The sequence below is a fragment of the Thermobia domestica genome, chromosome 12 (genome assembly GCF_964235325.1).
Source record: "Thermobia domestica chromosome 12, izTheDome1.hap1.1, whole genome shotgun sequence".
In the NCBI taxonomy this organism is placed as follows: Eukaryota; Metazoa; Arthropoda; class Insecta; order Zygentoma; family Lepismatidae; genus Thermobia; species Thermobia domestica.
Genome location: NC_137465.1, coordinates 27,818,820 through 27,833,570, shown reverse-complemented (window position 1 = coordinate 27,833,570; position 14,751 = coordinate 27,818,820). Strand labels below are relative to the sequence as shown.

The following is a 14,751-nucleotide window of genomic DNA, read 5'->3' as shown; positions in this document are numbered from 1 at the left end:
CAATGGTGAACCACCAAAACTTCCGGTTATTGCTTCCTTTATATAGCTACAGAACTATAAAAACAACAATTCTCACCTGGAATTATCAATTTACTGAATGAAGTTTCAGTAAGTAAGGTTTTTTCATGAATTCTGACACACACTATCGGTTAACTCCTTTTCAGTACATCAATGTTTACCTCAAAAATGCCTCATCTCCTCCATAAACATAAGCTTCTTCCCTAAACACAAAATGGCGGTTTACTGGTTGTGGTCTGAAGGTATACAAACTAACTCACATACAAATATTTGAATTATTAGATTACTCATATAATCAAATATAAATTAATAAATATTAGCAAAAATATTCTGCAAACTTTTTAACATTACTATAATATGTTAGGCTATTTTCCCCTTATTAGTTGTTATTATATTGGTTTAATTTCCGTTAACCCCTTCAAAACTACGAGCTCTTCCAGACTTCCAGAACTTCTCTGGATAAAGAATTTGCATGAATAGCAATCGCGTGAAAAATTAAATCCATACGTAATAAAATTTAAATCATTTTTATATATTAAATGAAGTTTTCTTCTGAGAATAAATGTAAAATAAAATTTGTCTTCAAATAAACCGATTTCGGAATATTCAATAAATACCCGTCAACCCGAAGAAATGAACAATTGAAGTACGCAATGATGGAGACCACTGGGTATCGACGAAGGTGAGTGATGTGAAACTGTGAACTTACTCATAAGTTATTATCAGTAAAGAATCGCATTTCGTTTGTTAAAGATGTAAATCAATTAAAAACGATTTATCTTCACTTATAATGTACTTGCGAAACAGTTGTTATGATGTCTGACAAGTATGTGAAACATTGAAAATCAGGGCAGTAGACAATCCATCTCGGAATAGATATATATTTGTATTGTTACTTATAAAAAAGTACATGTAAAATGTTAATAACACAGCTTATGTTATATTTTAGGAAGACCAGAATACGCGGATGTAAGATATTGGTACTGTAAAATCAATTTAATTCAGAATGAAAAGTTATGCTCCATGTAAATATTCGTATTTATGTTTTGACACATCGAAATATTTTCGGGGTCAGTTCCCGTTTTCTGTACTCCACGTCTGAAGCATTTGGTTCCGGGATTTGTGTAGTTATCTATTATGATATTGTCGTGGTAGAAACAGAAATGATTACTAAAAGGTTTCTTCTGTAACTATGCAGAATGTTCGTGTAAACATTTTAATGCTGAAATGTCTGGTTATGCTCTACAGGCGAAGTGTATGGTATACAAACCCCAAAACATAAATCTCCGTCGGGAATTTAAGCTGGAAGCATTTCGTAAATAATTTGTTGAAGTAAATTTGTTATATAACAGGTGAGCATGATTTGAATGGTTGCTATTCTCATTCCACCAAATCTTCCATAAGGATTAACTTCCACTAATTCACCCGTTCTTTTACCCTATTTCATTTTAAAACATTGTTGATACTTAGAACAAATAGATTACCATAACCTTTGGTGAAGAATAAAGCACAGACTCTTCAAAATTATTATTATTATTATTATTATTATTATTAATCTTATGAAGTCTAGCGTGCTCCATGAGATCTGGGCCTATTCTTATTATAGGCTCATTTGGATTGTCACTTTTTATAATGTAGGCTGTATGAAACGGAAGAAATTCCGCCGCTGGGATCGAACCCAGCACCATATTGATTAGCCATTTCACGAAGCAGTGCATGTAGACCCACGGTCTTCCGGGTTAATTCTGTATTCGGGTGTCCAAAACTTGGTTTAAAAAAATGTTTGCTGAAAAAATGAGTTGTTGTTACGGAAGGGTAGTTAATGTGTGATAAACAAGAAATTTTGCCGGAGAGGAGACTAGCTAAAAAGAAACAAGGCATTGCTAATATATACAAACCATAAAGGTAAGTACAAAGTTAAACTTCCCGTGAAACACCTAACCTTACTGAAACCAGGGTTTGAAAAAACCCGTTTAAAAAAAAAACACCTGGGCCCATATGGGTTTTTTCGGGTTTAATTGGGTATTTTCGAAATATTTCAGTGTCTTTGTGTAAAAGTGTTAAAATATGATTTATATTTCAAGATTATCATTGTCACAACTTACAACAATTTTCTGTTCACTGCTGTTTTGGAAAAAAAAAGGCATTTATTCCGAAGTTGGGCGTCCGCTTTCGTCAAGTTTTTTCGCTGTTATCTCCTTTCCACACTTTCTGCAATTTGTTATTAGGTTCATTAATCCGTGCTCTTCACAAACTTTTAAAAGATTTTGCTCGTTATCAACGTATTGCTTCACAAATGTTAAAACTGCTAGTTCATTGCCCTTGTACATTCGCCATATTGATAACATAAATGGTCGTTTCTTTCCCACAATGCAACTGTTCAGTTACCTTGCGCCAAGTAGTTCCCTCCGCTCGCCGTATAGTCCCATGTTTATAACTGCTTATATATAACAAATAAACAGATTTTTCAAGAGACTTATATATTATCAAGCACACAAAGGATCAAATTATCCATATCTTTCCTGTAAATTTTAAAAATTTCGCTGGAAACGGACGCCCAACTTTGGAATTTAACCCAAAAAAAAAGGCCGCCATATCGCCGAGAAAATCTATACAGCTTATTTAGAATGTATCGTGCTTCTACCCTCAAAATTTCAACTTAAAAGTCCGAAAATTGCATCCTGCAGCGTAAATAACAGGTATTTTAAAAAATGGCAGCCATTTTGAAATTTTACGGTGGTTCGCCGCCAAAACACATAGAGATAATTTAGATTGTCTCGTGCTTCTACTCTGAAGATTTCAATTTAAAAGACCGAAAATTGCGCTTTGTAGCGTGGATAACATCTGTTTTTGAAAAAATGGCGCCCTTTTGAAATTATACGTTGGTGTGTCGCCAAAATGTATACAGGAAATTTAGAATGTCTGGTGCTGTATACATTTCGGCCTAAACGACCGAAAGTTGCACCCTGTAGTATGTGTGGTACAGGCAGACGAATGAGCAAATGTAGCTCGAATCATCCCAGGAGCCTCAGTAACATTCGCCAAATGTTTTGTTGAAGTTCACTTCAGATACTTTGTGCGTTCAATTGTGGGAATTTCCTGAGAATTTCTTTCACGACTTTTTTTTTTCTTTTCTTTTCGAAAATGCAGCTTTCTTTGCTGTACAGCGAAACTTTAACTAATACAGAATTTTGAATTGAGCACTTGAAATAGTAAGCGTTACGTAGTCTTCGGAACTCCTAGCATTAAGCTTTTGAATTTGACAAGAATTTTTACGCTACTGCTGGTGTTGATTCTACGGAGTGCTTATTTGAAGAGTAGCAACAAATAACTGAACTAAACTGTTGTTGTTAGAATACCAAATTTTACTGAAGAATACTTGTGTTACCATCAAAGGTAATAAAAAATAATACTAATAGTTTTATAAATGCACTACATATTTATTAGTATTATCGGCACCTATGGCCTTTAATTAACATTTTGTAAAATGTGCGTAGTAGTATGAAAATACTTTAAAGAACAAAATTTAATATAATCATGAATGAGAATAATTCCTCTAATAATATAAAGTACATTGGAGTATTAAAGCCAACATTCTACGTATTATAAGTGCCTAACATATCAGTTTCGTTGCCGTCAAACGTATGAGGGGCAACGTCCCTCGGCGTCGCCGAGTCGACGAGCACACTATTCGCGGGAAGTATTCTCTAAAATATAATATTGCATATTTTACTTCAAACAGGCTATAAGCATAATCTATACATTAATTTGTTCTTTAACTATTTCAAGCCGAGGTAAGGTTTTTATTCATTCTGAACTTTATAGGTCTTATGTTGAAAGGTGTTGTATACCTTAACGTGAAAGCATCGAATTCGCTCAAGGAAAGTCTGAAATCTGATAAAAATCACTTTCAATGTGATCACCTTAGTTGTAGCAACAATATACTAACAAAAAGCTCTAAAACTCAGGTGGGAGGTGCGGTGGCTCAGTGGTAGAGCGTTCACCTCCGGTGCTTGGGGTCCCTGGTTCTATCCCAGCTTACGCCGTGTAGATTTTGTGGTGGACAAACACCGTGCTCGTGGGTTTTCTCGGGGTTTTCCCGTTTCCTCCTACTTTCATCATTCCATAATTTCATACATTTCTCATAATCACCATCTCCCTTAGCCTAACCGGCATAAACGTGGGATGTAAAACTCAAAGATTTCATTTCAAAAACCCAGGTGGGTTTTAAGTTTGTTTTTTTTTTTTCGGGCCGAGCCCACTTGGGCAAACCCTGGCTGAAACTAACCAAAAGTAGGCTTAGGCTCTATTTAGCAAAAATATATATATTTTAAGAGAAAAAGTCTGGCCCTCCAAAAGTAGATTTTATCCCTTCTTTCTTTCGATGTTAAAAACCAACCTTGAAAATCTAGTCCATGAAACCTGATGGTATCTGCTTCTCTACGTCCAAACAACCTAAACAGAGATATGGTAACTGAAGTAGGCTGTACTATTAAGCAAAGTAGTTCATCATTGGAAATACAATTTTACTGGAAAACGAAGATACTGTAATGAGTAAGTAACAATAGAAATTAACAGCTCAAGTTCCCGTGATGGCATCCACATAAACGTGTTTTCAACGTTACTGGTATATTTCTAATTAATTGCGGTTACTTAATATCTTACCCAGAATCACTCTTGTTTAATTTACCTCCTTCACTTCTATTTTTAAACTGTTGTTAAAGTGTTGCATAATTCGTACTATTTAGAAATAATGAGAACAATTATTCAGAGGAACTATAAACTGTTTTATTACTGTTATGATTTTCCAGTCCTTTTTTTTTTCAGTGTTTTCAACTAGCAGTTCAAGCAAACTCGACATGCGTATAACCGGTATTTTGTTTTCTTCTTACTCTGTTGCTGTCCATATCGAGATGTTTGGGGCGAGATGGTATGTTAATGAAGTTCTGGAGAGGTGGGATGTCGGAAATCTATAAAATTTTGCATCCCTGATATATCCGCCCGTTTCACTATTAACATTCTGCAGTTGGAGGCGGAGCCTCCTTTTGGCGTGGAAGACCCGGGTTCGATTCCCGGCGGGAGCTCATGTGGTTCGGATTCCACGTTAATCAGTAGGTCCACGTCTCATATACCCTCGCCACTTAAAGGAACGCTAAACTAAAATCAATCTCCTACAGTAACACTTATCCTTTATAAAGTATCTTTACGTTAGCTTGGATTAGGCCTACATAAGCGTAGCTTTTGGAACTAATTGATTTTAGTTTCGATTATTTAGTTTTAGCTTTGCCTTCAACATATCACAGACATTCCTAGGACGACCAAGAGATGTCACTGGAATGCCCATATTTTAAGTGTAGCTACTTTATATAAGCTTGGCTTCAGGGTTGGCTGGTTTAAACCAGCTGGTTAAAAAAAATCCAACTGGTTTAAACCAAAAAACGAAAAATGTTTGTAAAAGTGTAAGTGTTCGTAAAATCTTGATGAACATACATTTGTGGGTTATCACGTTTCACTCCCGAATACTATTCGTATTATATTCAGACCTATACTCAGAGATTATGCTACAAAAATAACTTTTGTTCTTTTTAGAAGTTTATGAATGTTTCTTTTGCGACTTTTTTATAATTTATTATTATTGTTATGCAATTGCAATCAAAGGAAAATTCTAAATGCTGTTTCGTTTTAATAATATTTACTGTTGGTAAAATACATCGAAATGCCGTACTTTTTTGGGAGGGGAGAGGGTCATACAAACCCCACGAGAGGCATTTATTGAAATCAGAAGTATCTTTGGTATCTATTTATGTATAAATGGGTAAGAACCAAAGTGGACTCAAATAATTCGTATCTTTATTCACTTTTCTTACTGATATACAAATTAAGTTGTATTTCTTTAACTTGGAGTAATAAAAGTCGTAGTAAACTAACTTGGACTAAAAAATGAAATCTTTGAGTCTTACGTCCCACGGTTATGCCGGTTAGGCTAAAGGAGATGGTGATGATGAGTAATGAGTGAAATGGTGGAATGAAGAAAGTGGGAGGAAACGGGAGAACCCCGAAGAAACCCACGCACACGGTGTTTGTCCACCACAAAGTCCACTTGGCGGGGCTGGGATCGAACCCGTACCCGAAGCACCAGAGGTGAACGCTCTACCACTGAGCCACCGCGGTACCTAACTTGGATTAAATTAGGTCTTCTGTACTGTGCAGTATTTTGAAATTGTCCATATGTAATTCTGTATAATGGTTTCATATGTACAACTGTTTATTTTTTGTCCTAAAATGGCTCTTGACAATTATATTAACAAGTATGTAAAGATCAGTACAATGTATTCTTACCAGGAGTCCTTTGTGAGTTGGCAGACGTATCGCCAGTTAAACCCGGTTTCGAGTTCAAATAGAGGACAATTTCTTTCGGGTGTAAGCAGAGAAGCGGTTTGGATTTCGCTTTAAGCTTATGTGACCCCTTCCAGAGTAGCCCGGTTGTTGTATAATGACATAAAGGCGAAACAAACTTATTTCTGTCCATATGTGATATAAATACAAAGAGCAAATTATTTAAACCAAAGAAACCGGGTTTAAACAAACAAACAAAAAAGTTTAAAACAAAAAAAAAAAACGGGTTTAAACCGAAAAACCGTTTTTTTTTTTTTTTGTTTGTTTTGTTTTGTTTTTGTTTTTTCAACAAAAACCATGGTTTTTGCCAACCCTGCTTGGCTTTCATAAGCGTAGCTTTCGTAATTACAAGTTACGTTCACTTACCTTTTGTAAGTGTAGGTTAGGTTAAGTTAAACTTTGCTTCTCTTCCAACATACCACAGAGTTCTCATATGAACAGTTTTCTTTCCCTACTGATCTTTTGATAAGTCTTCTCTGGATACTACTTACAACTTGGTTTCTAGTGAACTTAAAAGGCTTTTTCGATTGTCACAATTATTGGAGGCACGGGTTTCATCTTACGCAGCAAATGCACTACATGAATTTGTAACCGCTTTCCGGATCTCTTCCTCCCCCCTACTATCCCACCAACGAGTACTTTCAGGAGATCTGAACTTACTTGGTTAAGACATATAAGAACATTTCCAAAAAAGGGATTACAGAACTTTCCCCGGATCGTCCTCAGGTTTCAACAATGAGATGAGCATCACGCGCCGAGAGGTTCGGATGTCTCGTCTCGAAGTCCTCATGGACATCCGGGTGATCACTCAGACCACGATAAACAAAAATATCATTCACACATGCAGCGAAAACACATTAAATAGAATAATATTATGCTTATTTATTTAAATGCACTATGTGTAAAAAATATACAGGGTGATTGGTAATTCGATGTATTCCTTGCATGGGGATATTCTACAAGTACTTTGGAACATTTTCACCTATAAAACCTATAATTTGCACATGTTTGATTTCTTTGAAATTTGCCGGCTAACGGGAGGTGCGCAAGAAAGTTTTACCCTGACCCACTTCCACATATCAGAGCTAAATTTTGTATGTGCAATCCTGCATACCTGTGTGGTAATGTACAGCTCGTAACTCTGCACCGTTGTTGTGTTATAGATCCGAACGTGAAGTAAGATATAGTGGTGCAAAATCCACTACTGCACTTCAGAAACTAGCGTGGCAACATCGCAGAAGTACTTGCCCCTAGGAAATGACTGCTTGGTTGGGAAGAGGTGGAATGAAGTTGTGCGGTTAAAAGAAAACGTGAACTTTTTATACCCAAGGTCCTGCATCTGTCTAGCCAACATTCAAGCAGTGATCAGGTGCATTGGTTTCCAGGAGGCGGACACCTTTTGTCAGTATGTCACACTGGGATTTCACAGAATCCCGCAACGCTTCAACAGTGACGCATAGTATATCCTGCTAATGGTGGTATCCTTTGTCTGGAAAGCAAGTAGTAGTATCCCATGCTGATCCCAAATAAACGTGATCATCACTTTAGTCGCAATAATTTCGACAAACAGTGACGACCCCAGTTTTAATTTCCTGGGGGGGGGGATATTTGGGAAGCGGCTATTCTTTTGTATACCGAAAAGGATAATTTTGTATTATTTGACTTACAATAACACATGTATAGGAGCAAATGTAGTTACTAAGAGGTGCCCTCGTCTTGCAGCGTTGCTGAGTATAAATGGATGATTAATGGCTCACTCACTAGTCCAGTGATTGCATTGCACCTCGTACTGTGCCATCAATATTTCCATTCGTTTTGCAACAAGAAACTAAATTAAAGTGATTTTTCTCAACTCCCTGTGTGGAAGTTGAAAAGTTTGTAACATGATCCTATGTTAATACCAAATAAAACCTAGGGGTTACATTCATAACAGTCTGGATATTTATATATATTTTTATTTATTTATGTAATTTTGGAAAATTTCAGTCTAATTTGCTGAGAAAATCAAAATTTTTCAGATTCTTTTGTCTTATAATTCATCTGAAAGCTCTTTAGCAACGTCCAATTTCTTTAGGTCATTCGCAAATGCCAATCGAACAAATGTCACTCTCTCATTTTTTGGTAAATTTTGAGAACTTTGGGGACCTATAATTTCGAAACAACCTCACATATCCCCCTGAAATATTAGGGTGCTTCATTTTCCAGTGTTTATCAAGAATTGTACGAAATTTCATCAACTTGAGGAGATACGGTAGAATTAGTCTGAATTCATTTTACGTCGAATGGCGCAGAACAATGTTACAAGATATTGAAAATTTGATTGTTTTAAAAAAGGCTTTATTTCGAAAAAAATGGCCAGATAGGTTTCATATTTAAGTACTTGTGTTGTTTCCAATAGATGAATAGATCATTTTGCCGTGTACAACAATTGGATATCTCAACCCTTTCCGAAGATACGATTAACTTCATGGTAAAGTTTGCAACACTGCTTAAGATTATGTAATTGCGAGGACTTGTAACTACAACTACCAAAAGCTATTGCTGTGATGTTAAAAAAAGCAAGGGAAAACAATAAAGCTTTTGCAATTCGATTTAAAGCCGTGTTGGTGTTGACACTATAATTCAGTTTCATTAATCACCCGTCTCTTAGCCTAATAGGGCATAACAATATGACATTAGTTGGTCATGTTCTTGCAAACAAGAGGCCTCTATATAGATAAATATTTGTATTCTTTTCATATCCAAGCATTGGCGACATCTTAGCAGAATTTCATTACTAATTATTCCAGTATAAGATGGCGTCACATACATATATGAATTATTTTAATAAATACATTTTATTTTCACAGTGAAAAGTGTGTTGCAAGTGTTGAAGCAGCATAGGAAAGTCTAATCGTTATGTTGGTAAGAAACACGAATCCTGATATCCTGCTTGTCGGGCACATATAGTAATACTCAGTTGCAAATTTAAAATGTTAAGTAAACAGTACATTCTGATCTGTAAACTGGCATGTACTTGAATCTCGATTTATCGCTTGCTGGCCATACGTTTTTGTTAAAAGAGAACTGACTGAGGTCCACATTTGGTAGTGCCTTCATTTTTCAATATAGTCCTCTTGTATATTAGCACACTTGTTTCAGCAGTAATTAAATACCTTTATCCCAGTAGGAAAATAAAATCTTGAGATCGTAACCACAATAACTCCCCTACGGCTGGAATGACATCAATATCACTTACAAAACTTCATCAGCTAGAGCCTCTTTTTACATTCGGGAACAAATGGACATCGGAGGGGACCAAATTTGGTGAGTAAGGTGGATGAGGAATGACTTCAAACCACATGCCAATTACTAAGATGTAGTCTGGATCATCATTATGTCTGGGTTTGCCCAAGTGGGTTCAGTCCGAAAAAAACCCAGCGGTTTTTTTCGGGTTGAATCCACCTTGGTTTTTAAGCTTTTTGTTAGTATATTATTCGTACAACTAAGGTGATCACATTGAAAGTGATTTTTATCAGATTTTCGATTTCCTTGGGCGAATTAGATGCTTTCACATTAAGGTATACAACAACGTTCAACATAAGACCTTTATGAAGTTCTCAATGAATTAAAACACTTACCTTAGCTTGAAATAATTACAGAAAAAAAAATTAATGTATGGATTACGCTTATTAGCCTATTTGAAGTAACATATGCGATTTTATATTTTAGAAAATATTTTCCGTAAATAGTGTGGTTGCCGACACGGTGACGCCAAGGGAGGTTATCCCTTATGCGTTTGGCAGGTTTAATGCAATAGGTGCCGGTACTACCAGTTAATATGTAAATACATTAGTAAAACTATTAGTATTATTTCTTACCTTTGATGGTAACACAAGTAATTATTTATTTATTTATAGTACACAGGCATACACCCATAACATACCTTGTTGACATACATAATTGAAGGTAACATAAATCTTGCAAAGAAGAAAACATAATATAAAAAAAAAGAAAAAAAATAAAAAAAGAAAAAGAAAATCCAGCCATAGGAAAAATAATATATATATATATATATATATATATCATTAAGTTATCAAACAATGATAAATCATACATGGTCATTTGGTCATTATTCAGTATTTCATATAGAAGTTCTACAAATCTAACTTTCCCAATTGAAAACAGGTCTAGCCTATCATTTAATTTGTTATAGATTCTCAGCATTCGTATAATAGGTGAGTGTGCATGAGTTAAACTTTCGACATAGGTATATAAAAGATATTTTGATTTCTGGAGCGATATCTTGGTACGTAGAAAGGGATTCATTGCAAGAGTGTTGAACTAATTATTGTATTTGTCAATATATTTCCTAAAATAATAAGAGAATGTACAGTTCTTCATCCTTTAAACTATATAGCTTGAATAGCGAGCGTAAAAGCGACACTGATAGGTAAGTTGTTAAGCCTGATTTAAATGTTTTATAATATAAATACCTCAAAAATTTATTTTGAATCACCTCAATTGATTGGATGGCTTTTTTAAAGTGGAGACTCCAAATTACCGATGCATACTCTAGTTTGCTCCTAACAAGGGTTTCATATACCGTAACTTAATAATTATTGATGGTTGTGAAAAAAGTTTTGTTTCTGATAACAAAACCTAAGGCTCTATCTGCTGAGTTTATAACACTAATTAAATGATTTCCAAATGTTAATTTACAATCAAAAATTACACCAAGATCTCTAATCGATGTAACAGTCACTATTTGAATATTATTAATTTTGTATACATATTGAATTAATTTGCTTTTCCTATTAAAGGTTACACTTTTACACTTGTTTATATTCAGTTGCAGTTTATTTGAATCACACCAATTCATGATTTTATTCAAGTCTTGTAGTAATTTTTTACTGTCTTCTTCATCTGTAACTGATTTATAAATCTTTAAGTTGTCGGCAAAGAGCAAACAATTAGAATTTTCTACCACTTCAGGCAAATCATTGATTAAAATTAAGAACAATAGAGGACCAAGGTTGGAACCTTGTGGAACACCAGATGAAACTACAAACTGATAAAGAGATTTCTTGCTGAAAATCTACACATTTTGTTTTCTATTATGTAGATAAGATAGAAATAACATAATTAAATTTTTAGACAATCCAAATTTTATAAGTTTCTTGATTAATATTTCATGATCTATTTTATCAAAAGCCTTAGCGAAGTCCAAATATATTACATCCATTTGTTCCTTTCTTTCAAAACAAGTGTAAATCTCCTGTGAAAATTCCAACAAGTTAGTTACTGTCGATCTGTGTTGGGAAAAACCATGCTGATTTGGAGAAATTCAGATTTTCACATAATTAAACAACTTTTCGTATAGTATATATTCATACACTTTACACATTGAATTAATAATTGAAATAGACCTATAACTTGCAATAACATTTGAATTGCCTGATTTCAATATAGGAGTTTTTACATTTTTGGGGAAAGATATTAGTTTTCAAGGACATATTAATAATAAATTTAATATGTTCAGATAAGATCTCTTCACATGCTTTAATAATATAAGAAGGAATTCCATCTGGGCCACAAGATTGTTTATAATATCAAGTTTATGATGTATATTTGAAAAATCTGCAAGAACATCATTGATTTTTTAACTGAAATTCGTTTGACTATAAACCGAAGAAAAATATTTTGCAAAACCATTTGAAATATTGCCCTGGGAAAAGTTCTCATTATTCAAAGTGTACACTTGATTTCTTATGTTGTGTTGCTGTTTGGTATTTACATATGTCCAAAAACTTTTAATATTATTATTAACATTCATTTGAAGTTGTTCTACGTATTCATCATAAGCTGTATGTATGAGCTGCTTTAATTCCGACCGTAAGTTTCTGAACTTTTCATCGTTGTATCTAGAGAATTTACGCTTTTTGGCACATTTTTTCTTAATTTTAATAGTTTGAATTATTTCTCTGGTAAACCATACCGGATACCTAGACTTCCGTACTTATTGGTATACAATTATCAAAACATTTGTATAATGAATCATATAGAAAGTTCAAAGCTAAATCAACACTTTCAAAATCATATAGGTCTTTCCAGTCGTAATCACGCAGTGTACAGTATAATTTGTAAAAATCAGCTTTCCTATAATTATATTTTCTTTGTGTTATCTTACTTTTTACTGATGGTACTGAAATCGATAAACTAGGATGAATAACATCTTCACGTACTAAGGGAAACACATCTTGCTCTAGTTCTACTATAATATTCGCTAGAACCAAAGCTAAGGTTCTTAGATTATAATTTTGTATTTTATTACAGTGAAATCTCTCTAAAGCGGACAGCCGTGGGGAATCAGAAATTGTCCGCTATAGAGAGGTGTCCGTCTTAAAGGGTTTCAATATTTTCTTACGTAAATTAGTAAACAAGGTAATATGCAATTAGAAAAAAATATTTTTGCACGAATCATGTATCTGTTTACGAATATTACAAAAATGTTCCTATACCTGTATTATTCTCCGCCATCTATGTTCGAGGCACAAGATGGAAATAAGATTTTATAGTTTTCTGCACTTTACACTTATCACTACTTATTACATTTTCGGTATGTTGCTTTAATTTGTAGATTAATTGCAGTCCAGTAGCGTCTTTCTTATAAAAATAGAAATTTTCCAAAATCGACAGATGGCTTAGTGTATCAGTGTAATTTTTCACATCGCACGGTTTTTCTTCTTCGTTATCCTCCTCGATGTCTTCCACTTCCGAGTTCTCCTGTAGTTCTTTTACTATAGTACTCACATAAGTACTCGTAGTTTTGTCGAAATCTGATCGTCGATAAAACCATAATCAGTTGCAGCAACATTGGTGCTCCCAACAATCGTAAGCAAGCTAGCAACATCTTTTACTGCGTCATCAGTTGATGTATCTTCGATTAAATCATTATCTGAAGGAAAGCCTGCTTTGCGGAAACACTTCTGAATTGTTACGTGGTTGATTTGATCCCAGGCGGCTTGGATCCACATTATTGCTTGCAGTACGTCAATTTTCTTGTTTAACAACTCACTTGACGTCTTTTCCATTTCCGCATTCGTAATCAAACTTTTCAAGTTTGCGATAGTTCAGTTTGAAATTTTGAATGACACCTTGGTCAAGCGGTTGTGAAGTAGATGTAACATTCGGAGGGAAGAAAACAAATTCAACATTTTGAATTTCAATATTCGGATGTGATGTTGCATTGTCTAAAAATAAGAGCACCTTTTTGTTTTGAGGAATCATTTTCCTATCAAACTGCAACAGCCATTCGGTCACAATGTCTCTTAGTCATCCAAGCCTTTTTATTTGCTTTCCATTCTACTTGGAGATTGTTCAGATTCAGTCTTCGAAACACCGGGGTTTTGCAGCTTTACCAATAACAATTGGTTTCTCTTTATCGCCAGCCATATTAGAACACAAAAGAATTGTCAACCGCTCCTTTGCAATTTTACCACCGAAACATGTTTCTCCCTTCAAGCACATTGTTTTTTCTGGAAGCGCACGAAAAAATAGCCCTGTTTCATCTGCGTTAAAAATGTTTTCCGGACGGTAATTACGAACTCTCGATGGTAATTTATCCAACCATTCTGTGACTGTGGGGATGTCGACATCTGCGGATTCTCCACAAATCGCTTTAGAAGAAATTTTGTGCCTAATCCGAAACTTCTCTAAGCACTCGTTCGAGGCTTTGAAATCTGTAACACCCATTTCTGCTGCTACCTCCAGAGCCTTAGATGATTAGGATATTTAAAACACAGCCTATATGATAATAGAGATGCTACAACTATATGATCTTTTAATTTAAATGTATGACGAGTAAACGAAACGCTATAATACTGAAAACTGATACACATGCTATTTACTCATATGTGTGTTATTGTGTGCAGAAAGTAGTGTTGCTGAGGAAACGACACAAGACGACATCGAAATAATTAAACCTTTTTGAAAACGAAATTGAATCTCCATCATACTTTACGAGACGAGAGATACCCCCGTCGTGAACATCATTAGCAAAAACCACGAAGTTCACGCCGTTGTTGATAATGGTATGTATGCGTTTCGAATATAAATAACCCTCACAACTATACTGATGTAATCGCAGTTATCATTCTTGATATCTGAGCATTTGAGATTAAGAAATAAGCGCTTATTCCTTGTTCTAGCAAACCGGCTGAATGGCACCACCAGACCGCGGGGAATTCCCTCGTAATAGTTAGAGTGCTCATCTTCGGCACGGGAGACCCGGAATCGATTCCTGGTGGTAGCTTATGTGGTTCAGATTCCGCGTTAAGATATAGGTCCACGTCTTAA

The 14,751-nt window shown here is 34.9% G+C and overlaps 2 protein-coding genes across 5 annotated transcripts in view; one reads left to right on the top strand and one right to left on the bottom strand.

The window, feature by feature from the left end:
- The window catches only part of ash1 (histone-lysine N-methyltransferase ash1), a 261,636-nt gene extending 261,341 nt beyond the window's left edge, over window positions 1–295 (bottom strand). For 3 of the 4 annotated variants that reach the window (XM_081733560.1, XM_081733563.1, XM_081733564.1), the window contains exon 1: window positions 77–295. The gene's annotated coding sequence lies outside the window, so the exon portion shown is untranslated. The remainder of the gene's footprint in view (window positions 1–76) is intronic. The other variant, XM_081733561.1, reaches the window with a different exon arrangement.
- Window positions 296–498: 203 nt separating this feature from the next.
- Window positions 499–14,751, top strand: part of Cp190 (centrosome-associated zinc finger protein CP190) — an 86,604-nt gene continuing 72,351 nt past the window's right edge. The window contains exon 1 of the mRNA XM_081733567.1: window positions 499–700. The gene's annotated coding sequence lies outside the window, so the exon portion shown is untranslated. The remainder of the gene's footprint in view (window positions 701–14,751) is intronic.